This window comes from Podarcis vaucheri (genome assembly GCF_965113315.1).
Source record: "Podarcis vaucheri genome assembly, chromosome: 13".
Taxonomy (NCBI): Eukaryota; Metazoa; Chordata; class Lepidosauria; order Squamata; family Lacertidae; genus Podarcis; species Podarcis vaucheri.
The window spans coordinates 30299281-30323821 of NC_138751.1; the positions used below are offsets into that span (position 1 = coordinate 30299281).

Below are 24541 nucleotides of genomic sequence, written 5' to 3' on the forward strand. Positions count from 1 at the left end.
TTTATTATTATTATTGTTGTTGTTGCTAATTAAAACTTGCCAGTTGAAATCCCGCATGATGAATTTAATCCAGAAGTTAATTCTGAGCCAACGTAAGGGAGATGTCGGGAATACCTCGGGGGGGGGGGTGCGTTAAGGGAGAGGAGCAATGTGATCTTTTCCCCCCAGAGATACCAAACTCAAACTCTCTCACCTCATTTCAAGTCAGAGTTCAAACGCGAAAAAAAACAACAACCTTTTTTAGAAAAAATAATCCTTCCATCTGCCAGACATTAAAAAAAGAAAAGAGCTGAATCTGATTACTAAAAGCCCAGAGGGGGAGAACGGGCTGAATCCTTCCTTTAACAAGAAGTGCCGAGGGTGTGGTTGCATGGGGCTCTTGGTGGTTGTTTTTTCTTGCATCTGTGTCCAATTGCTGCAAGACCTTCAGTCCCTGAACTGGATCCACGCTGGACCTTCAGCGCAATCGTGCGGAGATCGGAGCGTGATACACGAGGCCCCCCCCGACGGCTTGACCAGAGGTACGTTGATGTGAAGTTCTGACCCTGAAGGAACTTTTCTCGTCTTGGCATTCTTTTCTATAACGTTGCCAACATGGTTGCATGCGTTGCTTTGCACAATAAACGAAAGGGGGAAATGAAAATGGTCCCATTTCATGGAGCTTGCACTCCAGTTTGGGCTGGGAGAGAGATGAAAGGAAGGAGAAAGAATGGAGGAAAGGAAGAGAAAACGGATATAGAGAGGACTCTTCCACAACTGGAATATTTTCATATCAACCCACTGTACCAAACTAGTTGAAGGGATATTCATAGACATAGAATTATATCCTGTGGCAGTAAATTCCAAAAGTTAATTCCTGAACTTGCTACTAATACATTTCAGTAAATTGTCACACGCGTTTTGGTAGTGAGAGATAGCCCCCCCCCCCCCATAACCCACCCACTTCCATTATTTCTACACATATAGCCTTCCTTTCCTCCAGAGCTCAAGGTAGCACACATGGTCGCCCCCCCCATTTTATCCTTTCAACTACCCTGTGAGGTAGGTTAGGCTGAGAGATGAGTGACTGGTCCCAAGCTCACCCTGGGAGTGCTGATTTGAGCCCTGGTTACCCAGGTCCTAGTCCTGCGCTCCAACCACTGCACCAGTATTATCTTCTTTGCTTCATTTCACTGATGTAAACCTCTGCCTTCCTGTCTCACCCCAGTAATATTTCTCTGAATCCTAGATCTTAATTGGGAAAGTGCCCGGCCTTCCTAATAATTTCAACTGCCCCGTTAACAAAAATTTGGATAATTGTTGCATTTGCCCTGCATGAGAATATATCCTGGGTTGGTTCGACATAAGCTGTACCAGCTATTTTAATTCCCTGGGGAAATCTATCCAGAGTGGGGGGAACCAGGTTTGCATGGATCTAGCTTCAAGCTTCCTGCACCTGCTGCGGAGGAATCTGCACATTGCAAAGATTCTGGATGCATGCAGAGGACAGACACAGCATCAACTCGGATGAAGCATAGTTCAGGCTCGTTTGGTCTCCTCATTGTCTCACATGAAGCAAGCAACCGCCTCTAGAGCAAGCCCCACTTCTATGACTGTGAACTGGAGCCAGAGATGAGTTGGGGAAGGGTTGTAGCTCAGCCGTAGAGCATCAACTTTGCAGGTTTGACCCCTGGTATCTCCAGGTAGGGCTCCGAGGGTCTCTTGACTGAAACAACAGCAGCAAAAGACCCTGGAGACTTGCTACCAGTTTGTGTTGTCAGTACTAAGCTGAATGGACTAATGGACTGACTTAGAACAAGAGAGATTCCTATGTTCCTAAAGTAACCAAGATTTTTCTCGTTGAGGAGTTTCAGAGGAACTCTCAGGTTTCACCGGAATACAGTAGGAAAGCCACTGCTGTGAGATCATATGAAGAATGAAACTTGGGAGGGAAAGCCCCAGGATTCTCAATAATCAATGGAGCCCTGCATAAAGTGATTCATAATTAAGCCCCTGTTTTGCCCGATGAAGAATGTGCTGAGCAACTATGGAATTTGCAACAGTCCTAGAGGGCTAATCTAATAATATAGGTGGAGCTGTGCATAGAACAAGATACAATGGAAAGTTGATGCACTGAAGATGCCGGAGCCGGAAAGGACAAGGCGCAAAATGCAGAAAGTTCTACAGCTGGAGCTTTAATAGACAACCATCATCTCACGCTTCATCCGTTTCGCAAAACAGGGTAGACAAAAGAGTATTTTCCCATGTGCACCTTTGTTGCTTGACGTCTGCAGCAAGAAGTGGGAACCCCATGGGCAAAAGGAGCTGTCCCAGAGGGAACTTCCATATTGCAGTGAATGCAGCATTTCTCACCCAAAGGGTGTTGTTAATAATAATAATAATTTTATGTATACCCTGCCCATCTGACTGGGCTTCCCCAGCCACTCTGGGTGGCTTCCAAAAAAAGGTTAAAAATACATTAAAACATCAGTCATTAAAAACTTCCCTAAAGAGGGCTGTCTTCAGATGTCTTCTAAACGTCAGGTAGTTTTCTATTTCCTTGGCATCTGATGGGAGGGCGTTCCACAGGGCGGGCGCCACTACTGAGAAGGCCCTCTGCCTGGTTCCCTGTAACTTCACTTCTTGCAGTGAGAGAAGGCCCTCGGGGCTGAACGATGGGGTGGAGATGCTCCTTCAGGTATACTGAGCCGAGGCCGGTATTATTTAAGGGGCAAGTAGTCCAAGTTGCTGAGATTTTGTGTAGTGACTAAGCAACCAAGAGCTTGGTCCCCCCCCCTAAACAGCCCCCCTCTTACTTAAATCTCTGTCATAAACTCCTTTTACAGGTAGGTAGCCGTGTTGGTCTGCCGTAGTCAAAACAAAATAATAATAAAAAATTCCTTCCAGTAGCACCTTAGGGACCAACTAAGTTTGTTATTGGCATGAGCTTTCGTGTGCATGCACACTTCTTAAGATGCACTGATAAACTCCCTTTGTTTGTAACATTATTTCTCTGCTGCTTTGCAGCCCTAAAAACCGTCACACGCCCCTCCCAACTGTCTCATGTAAACACAGAAAAAAGTAGAACAAAAGCTACTTTAAAATGCAATAAAACTGACAACAGCATAAAACACCAGTTTGCCTTAGGCAACTTGTGCTCTTTCTTAGGCCCCCACTCCATGTGAAATAGGACGGTAAAGCTGACCAATATTGCAGGGTTTTTAAAAGAGTATACTGTATTACGAAAAGACAAATTGGACACGGACTTGTGTAAACCTCAGTATATTGTTAACTGTAACAGAATGATATACATGCATGTGTGAACCAGTTCTAAGTTATGTGCTAAGTTAAAATACAGAAGTGCGCAGAACCAGCCGCCGTAGCTCAAGCTCCCAGCTCGCGAAATACGAAGTTAATAGGGCTGCAGTGAACTCTGGTAAAGAAGCACTTAAAACAATTGTTTTCTAGTTTGAACTTAGAGATGTAGGAAGTTGCCTTATACCGTGTCAGACCTTTGGTCCAGCTAGCTTAATATTACCTACACAAACAGGCGGCAGAAGGCTGGGGTTTCAGGCAAGGGACATTCCCGCCGTACCTGGAGATTGAACCTGAGCCCTTCTGCATGCACAGCAAGTGTTCTCCAACACAGCCCTTCCCTCAAAAAGATGAATTGTGATTTTCCTTCAACGTGGCCCCCCCAATTTCCCCACCACCGGTGAACAGGGGTGCTAGAAAAGGGGACAAACTGCCCCCCCCCAGGCAACACAAGGTGGGACAGGATTCTTAATTAAGACGAGTCCAAAGGGGTGATCCTGTCGGCTTCCTCCTCCTCTGTTTCAGTGTAGAATTCAGCAGGGGCGAAACTGGAATGAGTTTGCTCTGCCTTCTGTTAGCCTGGGCTCCACCTATTGCCCGAGCTACCCACCTTCCAGTCCCAATGGGCACCGGGCACCACTGCACTTAACTGCTTCTGCTCTTGATTTTGGCGTTCCCAAATAATGTTTATACAGTGGTACCTTGGGTTAAGAACTTAATTCATTCTGGATGTCCGTTCTTAACCTGAAACTGTTCTTAACCTGAGGTACCACTTTAGCTAATGGGGCCTCCTGCTGCCACTGCGCTGCCAAAGCACGATTTCTGTTCTCATCCTGAGGTAAAGTTCTTAACCCGAGGTACTATTTCTGGGTTAGCGGAGTCTGTAACCTGAAGCGTATGTAACCCGAGGTACCACTGTAGATGTTGTGGCGATTCACACTCAGTACCTCTTCCCAGGGAATTCTGGGAACTGTAGGTCTGTGTCATGGACTGCCTGGACACAGAGGAATGGTGGGAGGAACCAGTTGGGGAACCACCAAGGGAAGAGGGGGCTCAGAGTCCAGGGAGCTGGGGTGGGACAACGATGGGGCGGTCAGAGGGAGAAGAGGAGGAAGTGTCAGAAGCTGAGGAGGTGACCGGGCTTAATGAGAGGGGAGAGTTTGTGGCAGAAGAGTGGGATGAGGGAGACCAAGAGTCAGGCTGGTGAAATATCTTGGGTGTGTCTCTCCTGCTGCAACAAGCTCCCCTTTACCCTTGTCTCCCAGGGTGAAGGGAGGGCAAAGGAGAGGTTGGCTGTACGCAGGTCCATTCTCCAATTGGTTGGGAAAAGCCCTGGTGAGGAGGTGGGGACTGGCAAGTTCAGCAAGTGATTTTCACAGAGGAAGACCACCAGGAATAAGCTTCTCTGCTTATTAGGCCTGACACTCAACCAACCCTCCAGAGAATGAGTCCCCCCCCCTAATAAAAGAGTAAACTCCTCCTTTGAACTGTGTGATTACTGATGCTCCTGTGACAAGGAGTCTCCGAACAAATCTCAGCACCTGGGGGAAAAGTCACGACTGCTTCAGGTGGTACAATGCTGCTCTGCTCTGCAGACGGGGCCAATTAGAAATCCCAGCAACCCCTAACAAACGACAGTGCCCCGAATTCTTTTGAGGAGAATGTGCTTTGGAGATAAAAGTGTGTACACGGCTTAAGATGATGGTCCCAGTGACTCCTGCATGCACCTTAGGGCAAAGAAAGTGTGTGTTTTCTTCAAAACTGCTGTTCTTCCTTGTATGTAAATTTATCAAATTTAAGTTAAATCTCACATTGACTAATCCATATGTTTTAAATGGGTATGGGGCAGTGGAGGGCTGGCACTCATTGAGACTTGCAGGGCCAAGGGCAGCCCACTAAGTATGCTTCTGCCTCCATTCTCTTCCGATAATTTTCTCCTCCATTTTCCTCTGAGAGCAAAACTGGGAGGAAGCTGGCAGGCAGAACCAAGCCCTGAAAATCAGAAGGCAGGCAGGCGAAGGCTGGCTGAGGCCTGTGGAGCAGTGCCCCATTTGCCATATTAGACTATAATGGTGGGGCAGGGCCCCATTTGCAATAGCTTTCCACTGACAGTGCTAAATTTAATTTATTATTATTATTACTATTACTATTATTACTACTACAGTGGTACCTCGGGTTACAGACACTTCAGGTTACAGACTCCGCTAACCCAGAAATAGTACCTCGGGTTAAGAACTTTGCTTCAGGATAAGAACAGAAATTGTGCTCCTGCGGTGCGGCGGCAGCAGGAGGCCCCATTAGCTAAAGTGGTATTTCATGTTAACAGTTTCAGGTTGAGTACGGACCTCCGGAACGAACTAAGTACTTAACGTGAGGTACCAGTATACTACAGGAAACCAGGCAGAGGGCCTTCTTGATGGTGGTGCCCACCCTATAGAGCGCCCTCCCATCAGGTGCCAAAGAGATAAGTAACTATACAACCTTCAGAAGACACCTGAAGGCAGCCCTGTTTAGGGAAGCTTTTAATGTTTAATTCTGTTTTTATGTATGCTGGAAGCTGTGCAGAGTGGCTAGGACGACCCGGGTAGATGGGCAGGGTACAAATATATTGCTATTGTTGTTGGGGTTTTTTTATTATAACCATCATGCCAATATGAATTTCATTTTTAAAAAGTTTTTAAACCATTGGAGACAACCAATAAATGCTGAAATAGTGCTTTGCTTCGAATTTGTGAGCTCCGCCCCCCGTTACTCCACCTGTGAGATCTGGGTTCAAATCCCCACTCAGCCAATGAAGCTCCCTGGGCGACCTTGGGGGCGGCCACTCAACTCTCAGCCTAACTTATTTCACGGGGGTTGTTGTGCAGGTAAAATGGGGAGCAAAAGAACTATGTGCGCCGCCTCGAGCCCCCTGGAGGAAAGGCGGCGTCCACACGCAATTGAATAAGCAAGGAAGCCTTCGGATTCGCTCCGAGGGGCGAATAATGCGCGGAGCAGCAGCGGCGGCCCTTCCGAGGTGGATCCCGCCCAGAGGAAACGCCGCTTGCCTCCGAAGCAAAGCCTGCAAAATCGGTTGCAGCAGCAGCAGCAGCACCTCCTATCGATTTCCGACTCCGGCTTGTGGCCGCGAACTTTGGACTCGCCCTCGCCCTGCCCCGCCGCGTCTCTTCCCGAGCGACCTTTGGCGCCGAATTGGAAGTTTCCAAACAAACCCGGCGCGGCGTCGTCGCAGCAGCTGTGGGGAGCGCAGAGGGGCCTGGGCGAGGGGGAAGGAGGGTGTTAGGACCCAGTGGGAGCGGACTTCGCCTTGCAGCGTGTGCAGACAGTCCATGCGCTGAGCGAGACGGAGGGGGAATCCTGCCCGCCACCGAAGGAGGGCTTCCCCCAGGACCTGAGGAGACCCGGCTCCCTCGGCAGCCCCCCTGGACCTGGACAAGGTAAAAAGAAAGCTCAGCTCTCTGTCCCTCGCTCCCCTCACATGCCAACCCTCCCCGCTAAAAGAATATATCCCTCGCTGCATTAAAGGTACAAAGAGAATGCTTTGCCATTTAAAAATAAAATGTTTTAAACCTTGCTCCCCCCTTTTCTTCCTCTTGTCTGATATTAGATTCCACAGCCCCCCAGTCCGCAGATGCTGGCCATGCGGAGACCTCTTCCTACTTAAAAGTTGTGCACGGGAGGTGAGTAGCTGAATCTGTGACTGCTCCACTTTTGCACCAATTCCCTCTCTTCTTCCTCCGCCTCCCCCCTCAGCTCGCAAAGTGCTCCCCTTTAAATTCAGCCATGGAATCCCCTTTCAGCGGGGAATCCAGATCATCCTCGGTTTAGTTGGGATAATTTTTTGGGGGGGGGAATTCCCCTCCTGGGAACTCAGGTGTGTTTGGTGTTGAGAACTTTGCTTAGCATCTATAGTTTGTCCTACGGTTGGTGCTGAGAAAAACAAGTGTCTAGGCTGGTGGCGTTATGGTGGAGAGTTGACCTTAGAGCTGGGTTCAAATGCCGCTCATCCATTCATGGTGCCTTGGGGCAGCTCAGGGTCTTTCAACAGACTGGGGGTAGTAACCTCATGCGCACACTTGAGAGATATGGCAAGATCGGTGTTCGAAACTCCCATTGTTCAGACGCATTTTGCGACGTGGAATTTCATTAGCGCAAGCAGTTTCTGAGCTCTGAGCGCAGTATTGCACCTAAAATTTCAGATTAAAACTGCAGAATGGAAGGAAAGGAGGACCTTTTTCTGCCTCCCCACTTCCAGCTACTCTCTGAAGATTGGAGAAGAGGCCCTCTTAAGAATATTAGGGGGGGGTGGGCAGGGGAAGGACTAGACTGTGTGAAAAATGAACATCATATTTTAGCTGCAGTTCATTCATTTTCAGTAATGTAACCGGCTGTACTTTTGAATAAATAAGGTATACTATTCATTGGATCAAATTGTAGATTTCAACAGAAGTCTCATAAAGTTCAACGAAAAAAGCAGAAAGCCCAGTGGATCAGTTCATTCTCTAGTCAGTTCATGCATAAGGTCCATACATGTATAAGTGTCTATTCCACCTGTCTGTTCATAGAGTCCAATAATCCACATGAAGGGTTATTACAGTTCCACAGAATCCTTTCACAGAGTCTAAGACAAGGATTTCCGGAATATTAGCCTTGTTTTGCCATCCTAGGCTTCATCAGTAGAACAGGCTCATATGTAATATTGCAACCACTACTATGCAATAAGATCCACTATCCTGTAATATTACAGGATAGTGGATCTTATTAACAGACAGGTGGAATAGACACTTATACATTTATGGACCTTATGCCATGAACTGACTAGAGAATGAACTGATCCACTGGGTCTTCTGCTTTTTTCGTTGAACTTTATGAGATTTCTGTTGAAATCTACAATTTGATACAATGAACAGTATACCTTATTTATTCAAAAGTACAGCCGGTTACGTCTTGTGTGTTTATTGAGTATGTTTCATGTAACCATAGGTTTGTTGTTGTTTTGGTTCGTTCATTTTCAGCTTTGTATTCTTGCTATTAAGAAAGCGTGCCTAGACATTCTGTTGTTGCTCCCATAACCCAGGTTTAAGGTGCAATTTAGCTGCAAGCTTTCATATCTCAAATTTCTAACACTGGAAAAGATGTACATTAAAAAAAAAAAAATCATACGAGTGGCTAGCCTGTAGCCATCTAGGTGTTGCTGAACTACAGCTCCCATGAGTCCTAGCTAGCATGGCCAGGGTTGATGGCAGTTGCAGTTCAACCATGTCTGTAGGGTGACAGATTAGTTGCCCCATTTCAGATGGGGAGCTTGAGGCCAGTGTCCCACACGGCAAGTTAGTAGCTGTTGATCAAGCTCCCATGATCAACTCCTTAGCTGCTTAGGCCTCCCTCGGGCCCATAGCTGTCAACGTTTTCCTTTTTTTAAGGGAATTTCCCTTATTCCGAATAGGATTCCTCGCAAGAAAAGGGAAAAGTTGACAGCTATGCTCGGGCCCCATTTGCCCTATATGTTTTAAAACAGTATCATACCAATTTAAACAGTTGTGGATCTTCTCCCAGAGAAACTTAAGGGAGCTGAGAGTGGTTAGGAGACCCCTATTCCCCTCACGGAGCTACAATTCCCAGAGTTCCCTGGGAAGAGGGATTGGCTATTAAAACCACTTTGGAAACTTTGGGGAACAACAGTCTCCTTTCATCTTTCAGATAGCTTAACAAACTACAGTTCCTAATATTCTTTTTTGGGGGGCTGGGGGGGGCTGGAGAAGATCCATGACTGCTTAAAATTGTATCACGCTGCTTTAAATGTGTAGTACAGATGGAGGCCTGCGTATTTTTCTTGGCTGTGTTGAACAGATGTGTGGGTTCAAATCCATTTCTCATCATAGATTGCTGATGCCATTGGGCAAGTCCCCTCTGCTGGTCTCAGTCGGGGCCAGCCCTGCCATTAGACAGAATGAGGTAGCTGGCTCAGGTGGCAGATATTGTGGGGGCAGAGAGCAGCACCGAGGGGTTGTAGGAAAGCGCTATTGTGCCGCACCCCGCTAAACTAGCCTGCTTCCCTTAGGGGTGGTCCCCATTGCCAGTGTTAGAAGATTGAGCTGCTAGTTGAGTTGGCTTCTGTATATAGATATTGGGGGGGGGGGAGTGGTGCTGCCACCTTTACCTTTGCCTCAGGCAGCAAAATGGCTTGGCTCCAGTTACCTCATCTGCGAAATGCCCGATTAGTTATGCCCCACTCTTTGTAGGGATTTTGCAAGGCGACCCAAGATAGAGGTGCTTAAGCACATTGCACAATAAAAGTGATTTGTGTAGATGACTCAGCCTCGTGAGATGGGGAGGCGAGACACACAACGTCTGCAAGAAGTGCTGACTTATACAATGGCCTGGTTTGTGCTCAGTGTACTCCAATTTCCACCCACACACCCTGGCTTCATACTCTGCCCCCCACATACACCCCCCCAAAAAACTAGCGCCTTCTTATTTGTGATGTTTCTCAGACAAACTCACAAATTTGTACTAGGGTCTTCCTAGCAGGAAAGAAAAATCAAAACAATCCCCAGGAGTCAATAAAAGCTTGTAGAGAATTGTTGTTATTATTGTTATTCCACCCATCTGGGTTGCCCCAGCCACACTGGGCGGCTTTCAGCAAAATAAAAGAACACCATAGCGGTTATTCTCTGGTAGTGCTGGTTGGGGTTGATGGAAATTGTATTCTAATGCATCTAGAAGGAACCAGGCTGCTATAGGAATGACTAAATAATTTGTTTTGTTTTTTTTAAATGATATTTATTAAGCATTTTAAAATTACAGAAAAAACAAAAAGACAAAGAAAAAAAAACAAGGGGAAAACAAACAACAATCAAACAATACAAATCGATAAAAATCAAAATCAAAAAGCAAAACCAAAACACATAATACATCAAAATCAAAAAACAAAAGTAAACCACAAAAATTTAAAAACAGATCCAATATTCTCAAATCCTTAATTGTCATTACCTTATTTCATCGACCTCCTCACACCTCCCTTTTTTGTATTCTAGTTATTAATTATCACAGCAAATCCTTCCCATTTTTCATAATATTCTGTCATTAAATTACCTTAATCTATTTTAACCTTATCTTACTATAAAAAACCCTAAAACTCAAAACTTAAATCTTATTTATACCAATTTCTCATAACCATAACATATTCTTGCATAGTTCTTTTTAACATTTCTGCTAAAGCCAAATAATTTCGTTCCAACATTTTTCTAATACTCATTAATTTTACAAAACAATCCTAAATAATTTTTTTAAAAAAACTTTCTTCCAATCTTCATCCAACGTCTCTTCCTCCTGGTCCCGGGTTTTGTCAGTCCTTCCTATCCAGGAATGACTAAATAATTTGGGACTTTTGGAGTTCTGGGGTTAGGGAGAGGCAACAGCAAATAATATAAAGGGAGAACAAGATGGAATATGAGGGAGAGAGAAAAAAGAAAGAAAGAGGGAGAGGCCTTGCACTGGGTCCTTCAGTAAGTAAAATGAGATGGGTGGCTACAAAGGAAAGAGGGCCTTTTCCGTGGTGGCACCTCTTCTCTGGCTTTGAAAATATTACAAAAATGTAGTAATGTGAATCCTTCTTCAATTCAGATCTTGCGTGCTCTAGGAAATGTCATCTGACATTTGTGGCTTATAACAGCTACTATAAACCAAAGTCCATGATTGTAATATTTTGTAGTTTGCTGTTATGTAAAATATCAAAACATTCTGGTGCCAGACTCCCCCCGCCCTTTATTCTCCCAGGTCCTACTTAATCAAACACAGTCAGCTATGATTTTACTGTTTTGAACCACTGTTTATGTGCTGTATAGAATTTTCTTTGACCTGGTTTTATTCTCTCTTCTGAATTTATTTATTTATTTTAAATTCTGCGAGCAATTTTATGATATGATTATTTTACTATGTATTTCCATATTATTTTATACTTCTAGGTTTGTGAGCTATACAGAAAGCAGTGTTATTGGGTAAGCGTATGCAAATTATAGTAAATGGATCAATTTTCTCTCCCTCGTAATTCAAGAATTCAAGGTCACCCAATGAAGCTGTTGTTTCCCCCCAGTATTGCTAAAGTGAAGTTTTTTCTTTCTGTAACTTATATTCTTATCAACAACTACCATGAGAGATAGTGAAGGCCCCTGCTTAAGATGCCCTTTCTAAAGGATAATATAAAATTGTATCAGTGGCTATTTGCTATGGCAGCTAAATGGAGATTCCATGTGCAGGAACATCATGCCTAGATGTTAAGGGCAGATAGTTTTTTGGGGGGAAGAAAGAAAGTCAGTAGCTGAGAATACATTACTGAAAAACTTCAGCTGTTTGGGGTGGGGGGTGTTGGTTGAACGGGGATGTTGAGGGTTGGCTCTTGGCTTCACCTATCTTTCCATAATTTTTTGCAATGTCTGCTGAAGTCTGTGTTATGATGCTCTGCCTCTGTGACGTGTAGATAAACCTGGAATAGTGACATGAGCTTGTGGTTCTGATCAGAACATCTGGTGTGTGTCTTTTCCCTAAATTGTTATGATCAAAAGCCTCCATCTTTTTCTTACCCCCTGCTTCTATCGTATTTGGTGTCTTGGTTGTGGGGATGGGGGAGATGGTAATGGCTGCTTGGAGAGGTGGGGAGAAACTACGAATCGCAGCTCCTCCAACTTCCACTCTTTAAACATAGGTCACTTCTAGGCGATCTGTTTATTGAGCAGTCAACCCGGTTCGTTTGCATAAAGTTTGGCGGGAAGGCTAGACAGCATTGGCTATTTATTGAACCTCCGGGGCGGTTAAGCAATTATCTCACACTTTCCAGTGCAGTTTTCCCATCACTTGACATATTGCAGAAAAAGGAAGGTTGGGGATTTCTTTGCGGGGGAGTGAGAGTGGGCTTGTTGCGCAAGGATGCCAAATCAGCTTTAATTGCTCAACCCGAATTTGCTGGAATCCGACCTGGAAGTAGCAACCTGGAAGCGCACTGATTCACTTCTACATGAAAAATCACTGGATTTCTCATAGCTTTGCCTTGCCAAGCAAGGTGTGTCAGGCTTCGTCACTATGTGGTTTTGGGTGGCTGGTGAAGACATGTTTGCTGGAAAAGACCTTTCAATTATTATTTTGTGTGTGTGTGTGCTTGGTTGTGTTTGAATTATTAGTGTGGATGCTTTTGATTTTTAATATAACTGGGTGTCACTTGTAAATTGCTTCACATTTGAAATATTGTTTTTGGTGCTTTGACTTGCCAGCCATCTTGAGTTCCCTGGAAAGGAGGCAGGATATAGGTTGTGGGTTTTTTTTAAGTATTTGATGCTTGACTAATCACAGTTGTCTGTGTGTTTGTGAAGGCACTCTACAGAAAGCCAGAACTGTGAGTGGTGGCCTCTTTTGACCCTGTTTTTTCATTCTGCCAAATGACCTGTGGCTTCATCAGCTTACACAAACAGCAAGTTTGTGATACCACTTCCCAGCATATCTGTATTGTGGTGGTTGCTGCTGTCAGGAGCTCATCCTACACTCGAGTAGGACCCTGGTAGAGACACATGCCTGACTGGGATCGTCTGGGAGCTTCAAAAGCTTTCTTCAGCCCGAACATCACAGCGACCGATGCCAACAGACATCGGTACACTTAGGGATCCACAGAGTCTTCACAGCTTGTGTGACAGACCTCAGCAACTCAGTATTTTGGCTAATCTGCTTTATTTACATATAAACACACAGGGAGCACTGCAACGTGGCTCCCTCTCTATCATCAGACAGCAAAGAGAAAAAGAACAAAGGACAATAGTTCCACTTCATGGAACAGAGTAACACAAACATCCTGTCTCCGTCACTTCCCACTCTGTGGAGTCAAAACATATACCGTCATGTGATAGACAACAATCCCATGACTGCAATCATGGAGCAGGAATTCTAACAGCCGCATGTGCGCATGGAGGGCCTTACCTGTGCACCCCCCCAATCCCTCCACCTTTGCAAAGTGGACTAGCTACAGCCAGCTCCAAACTGTTGTTTTGTGGATAGGTGTTGCCCAGTGGCCTATGAAATCTATGGCATTCTCTGTGGCAGCCTCTTTAATTGTGGGACTTCCTCTCCACATCAGTGTGTCTGGCACCTTCACCGTGCAGCTTTTGGCAAGTGCTGAAGATGCACCTCTTTCACCCTGGCTTTATGACCCTCGAAGTGTATATTTTTGGAGCCCACCTTATTTATGTGATTGTAAAGTTGCTTTACACTGTTTTGAATATTGTGTTTAAATTGTTGTAACTTTCCTTTGGACTTTAGAGTGAAAGGCAGGTAAATAATGATGACAACAACACAAGGTCCAGCGGCTCGTGTTAATGGCTGTTAATGGGCAAAAACTAAGTCTGTGTGTGTTTGCAAGCTTTTTGTGCTACGTAGAATTCTCCCTTGACAGTGCGATGGTGTCTGTGTCCTGCCTCAGCGGGCTGGGAGAGTGCTCCTGTGCATTTATTTATCCCTCTGCTGACAGCGGCAGAAGCTTCCTCTCTTACTCCTCCTTCTCCTCCGTGTTGTCATCATCATCCTGCGAAGCCACAAGCTGCTAGCGGCAAATCTGGGTCATGAAGATGGGGGGAAGCAAAGAGGCCCGGCTGCTTTTGTCAGTGGAATATAGAGAAAACATAAGTGATAGGGATGTCTGAGAGTGGGGAGCCTGGAAGGGCAGCTGTTCTCATAGAGGCAGCGGACCTGTGGCCGTCCACATGTTGTGGACTACAACTCCCATCATCCCTGACTGTTGGAGATTCTGAATAGGGCTGCCTTGAGCTGTAATTTAAACAAACCCCTGTGTTGCAAAATATGAGTCAGCAATATCAAAAGCAACACGATGGCCAGAAACAATTACAATATGAAAAACTTTATGGAATAATTCAAAACATCAAAACTAACAAACTGAAAGTCCTTAAATGAATCACAGTGCCAGACTTTACTCAGTGGAGAACAAGCTGTGAAGCTTTGTATAATCAGCAAATGTCCAGTTCTGATGTCCAACTCTGAAATCTGCTGAACAGTGTTTCCGGATAACAACTACTGTTTCGTTGACTTCCTCATCTGCCAATTAGTTCAACACTCGTAAGTAGAAAGATATGTAATTTCTTCATTAACCAGTCTTTTTTTGAATAGATATAATATACATGAGAATGAAAAATACTCTGGAACATCGCGTGAGTGTTGAACTAATTGGCTGATGAAGAATTCAAAGAATTCAACTTTTATGGCATCCGTAACCACCTGTTGGAAGACTCAGAAAAGACAAAGGAAAGTACTACTTTTCCCCCACTGTGCAAACTTAAAACCATGGCATTCGCTCCTATGGGACGATGTAAATTGGATGGGTTTAAAAGGGGATTGGAACGAGTTCCTGGATGACAAGGCTCTCATTGGCTAGTAGCGATGATGGCTTGGTCCTAACTCCACTTTCAGAGGCAGCATATCTCTGAATGCCAATTGCTAGGAAAGCGTAATTGCAGTAAGGTTCTGCGTGAGAGCCTCCCGTAGGCATCTAGTAGACCACTGTGAGAACAGGAGGCTGGACTAGAGAGGCCTTTGGCCTGACTCCGCAGGGCTTTTTGTACATGTTTTACGTTACAGTGGTACCTCGGGTTAAGTACTTAATTCGTTCCGGAGGTCCGTTCTTAACCTGAAACTGTTCTTAACCTGAAGCACCACTTTAGCTTATGGGGCCTCCCGCTGCGCCGCCGGAGCACGATTTCTGTTCTCATCCTGAAGCAAAGTTCTTAACCTGAAGCACTATTTCTTTTTTTTCTTTTTTCTTTTCAACTAGTATTTAATTTTTGTTATTCATTTATTAAATTTCTATACCGTCGTTCATCCGAGGATCACAGGGTAGTTCACAGTATGAAAGCACAAAAATGCATAACATAGTACCAAACAAAAATCATACCCCTCCCCACAGTTTAGAAGGCTATATGTTGCTTAATTAGCTGGGAGAAGAGGAATGTTTTTGCCTAGCATCTAAAGATATTTACTGAAGGTGCCAGGCAAGCCTCTCTAGGGAGAGCATTCCACAAGCATGGACCCATCAGGAAAAAGGTCTGCTCTTGTGTTCCTGCCCACTCTGGACCTCTTGTGGAGGCGGCACACGAAGAAGGGCCTCAGATGATGATCGCAGGGTCCACGTTGGTTCATAGGGGGAGAGGCTATCCTTGAGGTTCTCTTTTATTTCTCTTTATTTACTTAGATCAGTAAATATGGTTCTGATATCCTTCTGTTTATTTTTTATTTTTTTATTTTTAATATATATTTTATTCAGGATTTTCTTGTTTTACAGAAGTGTAGTGCCTCGTATTTTTTTTTCTTTTTTCTTTTCTTTTTCCCCCCATGTAACATTTCTGAAGCACTATTTCTGGGTTAGTGGAGTCTGTATCCTGAAGCGTATGTAACCTGAGGTACCACTGTATTTAGCAGCTCCCGCAGTCCCAGGGATCCACTGCACTTGCCAAATAAGGGGGTCTTTGACTGCCCCCCAAAACCTGCAGTCATTTGTGAGATTTATGGTCGGGGTCATCTTTCTCTAAGACCTGAGTTCAAGAACCCCTTTGAAGCCTATTTCTTTCCACCTTTGCCTGCACCAAGAACATGCAGGGAGACAGCCACAGTGATTATTATTTTTTAACTCCAAACCAATGTCAACCATCCAAATACCTCTCCTTCGCATGTCTACGTGCACATTAATTTTACACCACCTTTCTTAAAACTCCAGTAGGCAGGTATGCAAGTCAGTGCAAAGCATCCAGGTTAGGATAACTTGACCTCTTTTAGCAAGGTCTTAGACTGAGTGGCCACCTTCCCTCCTCTTGCATTGCTGTTCTCTGCTACTGTTTTGTTTGTTTTGGTTATTGCTTTGTTTTGTAGTTTCATTCTTTGATTTCAATATAATTTGAACTTGTTTTAATTGGGGGTGGAGTTTTTGTTTTTTTGTAACCTGTCCTGGGGACCTTTTGGCAGAGGGTAGGCTTACGGATTAAAAAAATAAATAAATGACATTGGCCTGATGCAGTTGGCCAGTTGTACGTTGGCCTTGTGCTGCCATTGGGCACAGAATGCATCCAGGGTTACCCTCAGTGTGTGTGTGTGTTTATTCTGCCCTAAGTGAATTAAAATCTACCCACCGCTTCCCCTGATGTGTCCTTTCATATGCCTGGGGGCCCCTTGGGACTCCCCCCAGAACTCCCCTCTTGCTAGCCCTCCTTCCCACTTTTCCTGAGTGCTATTGCCTAGCTGGAATATGTCCTAGAACACCCAAAATGTATCTTGCTTGCCTGGACAGAGGGGAGTATGGGACTGTGTGCAGCAACTAGCCTACTGTTGTACAAGGGCAATCTGCCCACTTCTGCCTCTGTGCCATCCACCAGTGCTGAAAGCTGACCCAAAGCGAAAGCCCTCAGCGCTGCCGATAGGAAGTACACAGGTACCAGGCGCCATGTCAGCAGGTTCCCCAGACTCTTAGCTCTTCTGTATACAGTGGTACCTCAGGTTACAGACTCTTCAGGTTACAGACTCCACTAAGCCAGAAATAGCACCTCAGGTTAAGAACTTTGCTTCAGAATGAGAACAGAAATCGCGCCGCAGCAGCGGGAGGCCTCATTAACTAAAGTGGTACCTCAGGTTAAGAACAGTTTCAGCTTAAGAATGGACCTCCAGAACGAATTAAGTTCTTAACCCAAGCTACCACTGTATTCCTGTTTCCATAGGACAGAGCCTGCATACTGAAGGCTTGTGGGCCACCCCCATCCCCTCTGCACCTGGTTCACCAGCAGCGGCTGACTCAGAGGTGGCCTCTCCCACATTGCCGCTCCTAAGCATCACTGGGGTCCACCGTTGGTAAACACAAGGTGCTAGTTTCTGAGCTGGCAGAGTAGGCGTCCATCTTTCAGTCTTCCCAGCTCTGAAGAGGAAGACACCTCTGAGGGCTCTGGACTCTGCAGGAGCCCCAGGGATGTTCCTCCCTTCGGCATCAGGAAGACTGAAGGATGGCTGCATGCCAGCTCACAATCGGTATGTGTGTGTATTACTATCTGGTTGCGTTGCATGGAGTGTGGGATGTGCGGTTTCACGAGCATATTCCCCAGAAAGGCTTATAGGTCAGCATTCCCCATCCAGGCTTTCTTTTGGACTATGGATCACAGCAGCCTGAGCTGACTGAGAGGGATGGGAGTTGTAGTCCAGAACATCTGAACTCTATAGTTGAAACTCTTAATGGAGCTTTCTTCTGCTGCTGGTTTTCAAAACCGAATGAATCTTTTTCTGTTGCGCTGCCTGTCTCTGAGAAAAGCAAGTCAATAAAGCATTAGCAATAGTTTCCGCCAGAAAGTAAGACAAAGTTGATTGTGAAAGAGAGTCTTCTGTCTTGAAACCCTTCTCCAGTAACCTCCAGCTGTGCTTCAGTGGCCGCAGCCATGGTGGTATGTGTGCCCTGAGTGGAATAAGCTGAGGTTGGGGCCACACTCTGAAGTTGTGTGCTCACGATTTCACACGTTTCAGAACTGAATCCTGGTTCTGGCTGTTACCGTCAGCTTGAGCGTGCCTGACCAGGCTCCGTTGAAAAGGCGTTCTGTCCGAGGCAGCGAGGAAAATCCCAGCTGCGGTCCTTGCTCTTCCGTGGCTTATTCGGGCATGAAACTTGCTAGGCGATGCTGTAGCAACGAAGGGGTGTGTACGGCTGCAGCGGGGGCTGATCCGTTGAAGCAAAGGGGGCCCTGCCCCACCCACCTCACGCTTGATTCCTCCAAGCCCACCTATCTTCATACTTCCAGCGAGTCCAAAAGATGGTCCTGGCTGCCAGCTTCCCCCCTCCTTAGTCTCGATTTAGTTGCTGTGGAACTCAACAGGCAGGAAGATGAGGATGGGGACGAAAAGTAGAATTGTTTATGTCTTGTTCTCATTAGCTCAGGCTCTGTGTTGTTATTGGCTCTGGTGCTCTGGCCTGCCTGTCTCCCTGCCTTCTGCCCCAACATCCCCAAACAGCAGCAGCCACTGCTGATGATCAGATCTCAGAGAGTGGTCCAAAGCAGGGAGGGGAGTGGGGCTGAGCTAATGGGAGCTGGGTGGTGGCCCTTTTTTATTCTTGCAGCTCTCCTTTCCCCCTTCCATGACCCACTTTCCCCTCTTTTCTGGGCCTGAGAGTGTTTTGGAGGGGAAAGGGCTTGCAAAGTCTTGGCTCTTTCCACCACCCCCTCCTCCCTTGATGTGGGGCAATCCTCCTCTCGCCACTAGTGCTAAGTGGAGGCTGCGTAGAGGGTGTCCTCTTGGGTGCCAAACTCCCTTCCTTGGAAGGTCAAAGCTCTGCGTCTTCTTGTGATAGAAAGAATGTGAAGTGGGGAGGGATGAGATGCCAGTTATCCTGTCCTCCCCCCCCATCCTGCTCTGCTGCCCGCTTCTGTGTCCCTGTGGTTTCAGCCGACCAATTGAATGTCTGTGTGAGCTAATCAGATCTGACAGCTGAGAAAATACTATGTTGGCTTTTAAGGCCAGAAATTGACAGAGAGAGTGGGGAACGGGCGGGGTGGGAGGCATGGCATGAAAGGAAATGTATGTTTTGTGTGCAGACCGATCTTAAAGGGGGGATGCTTTCCCTGACTTCCCTGGTTATAGAATGCTATAGAGTCTATGGTACCTTTAGGCGCTGGAAGTTTGAAGGAGAGGAAATTGGGTTTGGATACTTGCAAGGCAAGGCCCTGCGCTGTTTCTGAGCCCAGGTACCCCTGCTTCCTGCAGCGGTGAGTTCCAGTGGTTTACAAGAGAAGCATCCCCTCTCAGGTGGAATGGGTGCTGGGCAGCTGGTGTAGGAAGGCAGGTCGGGCAGTAAGCAGAGAGTTGAGGAACAAAGAGGCTGGCGTGGAAGGCCCCTCTCCTCTCCTGCATTCAGGTTACCTCCATACCATACATTTAAAGTTCATGGCTTCCCTCAAAGCATCCTGGGAACTGTAGTGGCAAAGAAATAAAGCAATTTGACGCTTTGCAAGAAACAGGCTTTTTCTTGCTTATCAGTATCTTTTATATCATTTAATTTGCCGTCACCCAGAGGTGGGAAAACTTCAGGCTTGTTTTTACTAGAGCACCAAGATCCACCAACTAGTGCTTGTTGGAGAATAAATCCATTTAGAAACAACACATTCTGAGCCCATGGACTTGTTCTGAATATCGGGACAGAGTAGAGTGCTCAGTCTTTTCACACCAAAGTCAACACCTGGTTCCCCCTGCATACACACATGCACACGCGCTTCATCCATTTCAGTGGTGTTATTTTGGAAATTTCACAAAACATTTTGCATTGGTTTGTCCTACTGCCTGTTAGAGATGATTTCCGAGGTGTCTTCTTTTGTTGTGCATAAATACACAGGTTATTTATTTCCCCTCCAAGACCCAGAGGAATATAGTTGTCTACTACCTCTGTTTGCTTGTGTAGCTAGAAGAATAATCAAATCATGGCTTAATTATTCCCGGGCCTTTCTAGTGAACTGACTGGGGAAGTAAGGTCTATCCATATGCCGAGCTTCAAAATTGTGAGCCTTACCAACTGAGGCTGTCTTTTAAATTAAGCTAGAAATACGCAAAAGCATTGTCTCTGTTGAATTGGAACACCAACCACTTGGATATTTGGGAGAGCTAGACTTGACTTGCTGATTTTAGGGAATTGAACTTGATAGCGGGATTTAGTCCTGGCACACTAAACCTAGTAATAAAAGAACATAAAAACGAAAGGGCTGCAATATCTGAAGGTGTGGGAGAAAGTGGGCTGGTGCTGTGATAAAGCAGAGTTGCCACTGGGTGTCGCTATTACTCAGTATAAGAGAGAACTGTTTTGGGGTAGACACCCTGGGTATGGACATGGGTGAGAGCGCAGAGTGTGCTGGACACATCCAGCACCTACCAACTACCCAACATGTGGTGCAATGTCCAGTTCTTAAAGAGCACACCTCCTCACCCCCTCAGCTTTCCCCTCAAGCCCCCTGAGCTGGCATCTGATCTGGGGTACCATTGCTATGCATCTCGAGAGTGTTGTTTGGGGTTCCATGGCCTCCTCAGGTCACAGTGGACTGAAACCCAGGCCCGCCTCCCCTTGCTTCATGTACCAGGGCCACCCCGCCCCTTCCCGCTGGCAAACAGCTGATGTCTCGCTGACCTTTCGCCAACTTGGCAATGAGCAAAGGTTGTGGCTTGGAGCCTGATTGGAGCGGGGGCACTGGGGAGATTTCCTAGCCAAGGATTAACTAATGGCTGTCCAGGCGGGGGAGGGGGGAGCCCTTTTTTCAAATATGACAATCCGGTATAGCCCCTCTTTCCAGGAATATGAGGCTTTCTCTTTTACCCATCAGAAGTCCCCAAAATTTCCCGGGTTTTCAGAATAGTTTGCCTTGAGTCACTTGCTCCCCCCCCCCCCTAAAAAAAAAGGCAGCCCTTGCTCTAGCCCAATAGATCACATTTGCTTTCCAGGGGATTCGGGAAAGGCCCCCTCTATTTAGATTCCCCCAGGATCATGAAGTTCCAGTTTTCCAGATCTGTTTCTATAACTCCACGTCCTCAGGGGAAGCAGAAGTAATCCCCCCAGGATCCTTCGCTCTGTCCCCCTGGACAGGTATTTCCAAAGGTCCCAAAGGTGACTTTGCTCCCAGAATCCTTTGCTCTTACCAATTCTACCTACTCCAGAGCACTCCCAAATCCCAGCTCCTGCGTGCCTCGTTGTAACCCATTATTCCGCTTCTCTCCCAGAGCTGCCGGGAGAACCCAGGAGGAGTCCTGGCTGCTTCTTCCCTCCCCAGATGAGCTGCGCGCGTTCCCTCCACACCCTCCACGACTAAGCAGATAACACCCCCCCAGTGGCTATTTATAGTCTACGGTCCCTAGTGTGTGTGTGGTACGTGCTCGGCAGCATAAGAGGCGGCCACGGAGGGAGGGAAATGCGCGCCAGGTTCAGATCAGGATTCTGGCCTCTTCAGGGAGCATGGCTTGTGTGCCAGCTGCTTGGCACATCCTCCAATCCTCCATCTCGTTGCTATGGAGACTGGCTCTGCCCTGGGGAGTCCCCGGGCAGCGCAGTGCCTCGTGTGGGGTGAAAATAGAGATGGGGGGGAGAGACAGTGGACTGGAGTGGGGGGCACCGAACACACACTTCCTTTCCTCCAAGACATCCTTAGCGAGACGATGTTCCTGAGGTGTGTTGACAGTGGCCACTAGTTAGGGCGAAAGGGGCCCTTCCTCACCACCCTCGGTCCGCCCCAGACGCCCTCTTCCTTCCTGACATTCTTGCTTACATCTAGTCCAGGGGGTGGCACTGCTTGGCAGCTTTTAAGCATCAGGGTTGCCCCCTGTGAAACTGAGCAGGAAGGAATGGGATGGGGAAAAGAACTGGAATGAGTTGGCTGTGGCTCTGGCCTACTGCTGGCCTCTCTGCCTGCTCCCGTACCATTGGGCAACAGCCACCACTGTACCTTAGGGGTAGGTAGATAAATCTATAGATTCCATAGATAGCAGCCTTTTTCTTTGGAATAACAGCTTTACACTGAGTAGGCAGGGGTACCGAGGGCTGGCGAAGGGAGTCGAACCCGAAAGTGCAGTGGCAAGATGGGGAAATGATTGTTTCAGAACCAAAGCAGCTTTAGCAGTGCTGGGAGAAAGGGAAGCAAACTGTAGCATTCTCTGGTTGGGGGGGGGGCGAGATTAAAGAACATTTTCCCATCTCACTTCCTGCGTTTAGCCAACAGGTTTAAGGGGTGGGTGGGTGGGGAAACTCAGTGGCAGAGCGCATAGTTTCAGTGCACAAGAATCCAGGTTTAGCCCCTGGCATCTCTTGTCAAACAAGGATCTCGGGTAGCAGGGATTTCTTAAAATCCCCTTTCGCTGAGACCACTGCAAAAAGTAGACGCCACTGGATTACGCGAACCAACGGTTTTTCTCGTTCCACTTGTTTCCAAATGCAATGTTGACCCAAAAGGACAGGTTTTCTGGTGTTGTCATAACCTGATAGTTCCAACTCACATCAAGCCATCCTAAAAACAACACTACTTGGGAGTAGAGGGGGAATCTTGCTACAATTGCACACATTGGAAAGGCCCAGGTCACATTACCACAAGGTTTTGTACATGGATTCAGAAACATCAGCTGGTTCAGCATCTGGTAGTCAAACTTGGGGTGGTTAGATAGACTGAATATATTTTGCCACTATGTAATTACCCTAACTTAGCAACCAGCATGGTTACGGGTGCAAACTGGAAAATGGTAATCCAAAACGGAGTAGGACAAGGGTATCTTAAGGACCATCTTCTATCTTGAACCTGCCTGCCTGCTGGTCATTAGAGGCCCTGATGTAGATGGTGGAACACCTTCTTGATTGTGGAACTCCTTCTCAAGAGACATTTGCTTGCGGCTTATTCTTTTCTCCTTTAGGTACCAGATCAAATCTGTTTTATTCCCTCAAGCCTTTGATAGCCATTCTGGTATGTAGTGGTTAAGAATGCTGGACTGCGACCTGGAAGATCAGGGTTCAAATCCTCCCTTAGCCATGAAGCTCACTGGGTGACCTTGGGCCAGACACTTTTTCTCAGCCTAACAGGGTTGTTGTGTGGATAAGATGAGGAAGGGAAGAACCATATATGCCACCTTGGGCTAATTGGAGGAAAGGTAGGGTATGAATGGGATAATAAATAAATAAATAAATAAATAAATAAATGTAAAATTTGACATACTGCTTTTTTTTTTTTACTTTGCTGCTAGACTTGTGTTAGACTTCAATTGTTCTTGATTGTTCTTTCAAATATGTATTTGGGTTAGCTGTTGTTTATTTTGAACTGCCCTTTGGGGAGAACTAGTGGAAAGGTGAGGTGTGAATATTTTAAATAAATAAGTAATAACCAGGGCTGCTTATGTATAAGAAAACAAAATGGAGCCATGAATTAGTGCCATCCTCAGAGTTACTACTACTGCAGCCAAGCTTCTGACCCTGTGAGGCTCTCCTTCACTTTGTTCGCATTTCCAGACTATATTGCGGGTGGGGAGAATACCAGGGCCGCATTCATTCCAAGGTAACTTTTCAGGGGCCACATGCCCAGTGCCAGAAACAATAATGTGTGGCGCAACCAACGTTAATTCATTCACACATCCCTCTCTATCCTCCGTCCCTGCAAATGAGAAGTATTATCAGAATCCAAAGAAACAAAACTCTCAAGGGGGTTGCAAAGTAGGGCTGGTGAGGAATGTGGCCCAGGTAAAGAGGCCTAGAGAGCTTCACTTGGCCCCCACCCCAGTCCCTATGCCTTCCTACCATGCTGTCTTCACTACTTTGCTTTCAGCCAGCCCCTCTGCCTGTTCTGCGCAAATGCTGTACCCCCAGAGCTTGCTGTATTAGGAAAGCATGTCTTTGTTTGTTATTGTGGAGTGCTCTTCAATCTTGTTCTCCCGTCTTGCTTTTCCTTGCAGCTGCTGTGCCCCTTGAGGTGGATTGTTATTTTCTATTTTAAAGAAAAGTGGGAAAGTGGCTCGGAAGTAGCGGTCTGTGTGCAAGGCGATCCTGAGGATCCATAGCAGAGGAGGGTGGGGTTTTGGGGTTTGTTTTTTAGTGCAGATTCTCAGTTCCATCTGACTTACCCAATATTATTACAGCACACTACCTCATGTCCACTTTCCCCCGCTCCATCTGCCTCCGTCCTCAATTCTCTGTTTGGTTCTCCCAACTAATCTTCTTCCATGGTGGCCAAGGCTGACCGATCCATGTATTTGTTCCAAATTAGGAATGTCTTCACTCCCCACCCCCCCAATAATTCCCAACACTGATTGCAACAACAACAACAACAACAACAACAACAACAACAACATTCAAGTTCAGACCCCTCCAATATTCCTGCCACCTTCCTATGTCTAGACAGGGCCTGAGGGGGCCTAGGAAATTCCTCCAAGTCTTTTTTCAGGCAGGCTCGCTCGCTCCAAAACCCAAGCTCTTGGGAGATAGCAGGCTGTAAATTTAAAATTGATTAATGAATTAAACTGAACCTCAAGTAGGTGGTTGGGGACGCGGGTGGCGCTGTGGGTAAAACCTCAGTGCCTAGGACTTGCCGATCGTATGGTCGGCGGTTCGAATCCCCTCGGCGGGGTGAGCTCCCGTCGTTCGGTCCCAGCTCCTGCCCACCTAGCAGTTCGAAAGCACCCCTAAGTGCAAGTAGATAAATAGGGACCGCTTTATAGCGGGAAGGTA

The 24541-nt window shown here is 46.4% G+C and overlaps 2 protein-coding genes across 2 annotated transcripts in view; one reads left to right on the forward strand and one right to left on the reverse strand.

Annotated features, from left to right (window-relative positions):
• Positions 1-24541, reverse strand: part of GJD3 (gap junction protein delta 3) — a 348483-nt gene that overhangs the window by 130818 nt on the left and 193124 nt on the right. The window lies entirely within an intron of this gene.
• RARA (retinoic acid receptor alpha) overlaps positions 6572-24541 on the forward strand; it is a 194792-nt gene continuing 176822 nt past the window's right edge. The window contains exons 1-2 of the mRNA XM_082197309.1: positions 6572-6731; positions 6902-6974. The gene's annotated coding sequence lies outside the window, so the exon portion shown is untranslated. The remainder of the gene's footprint in view (positions 6732-6901; positions 6975-24541) is intronic.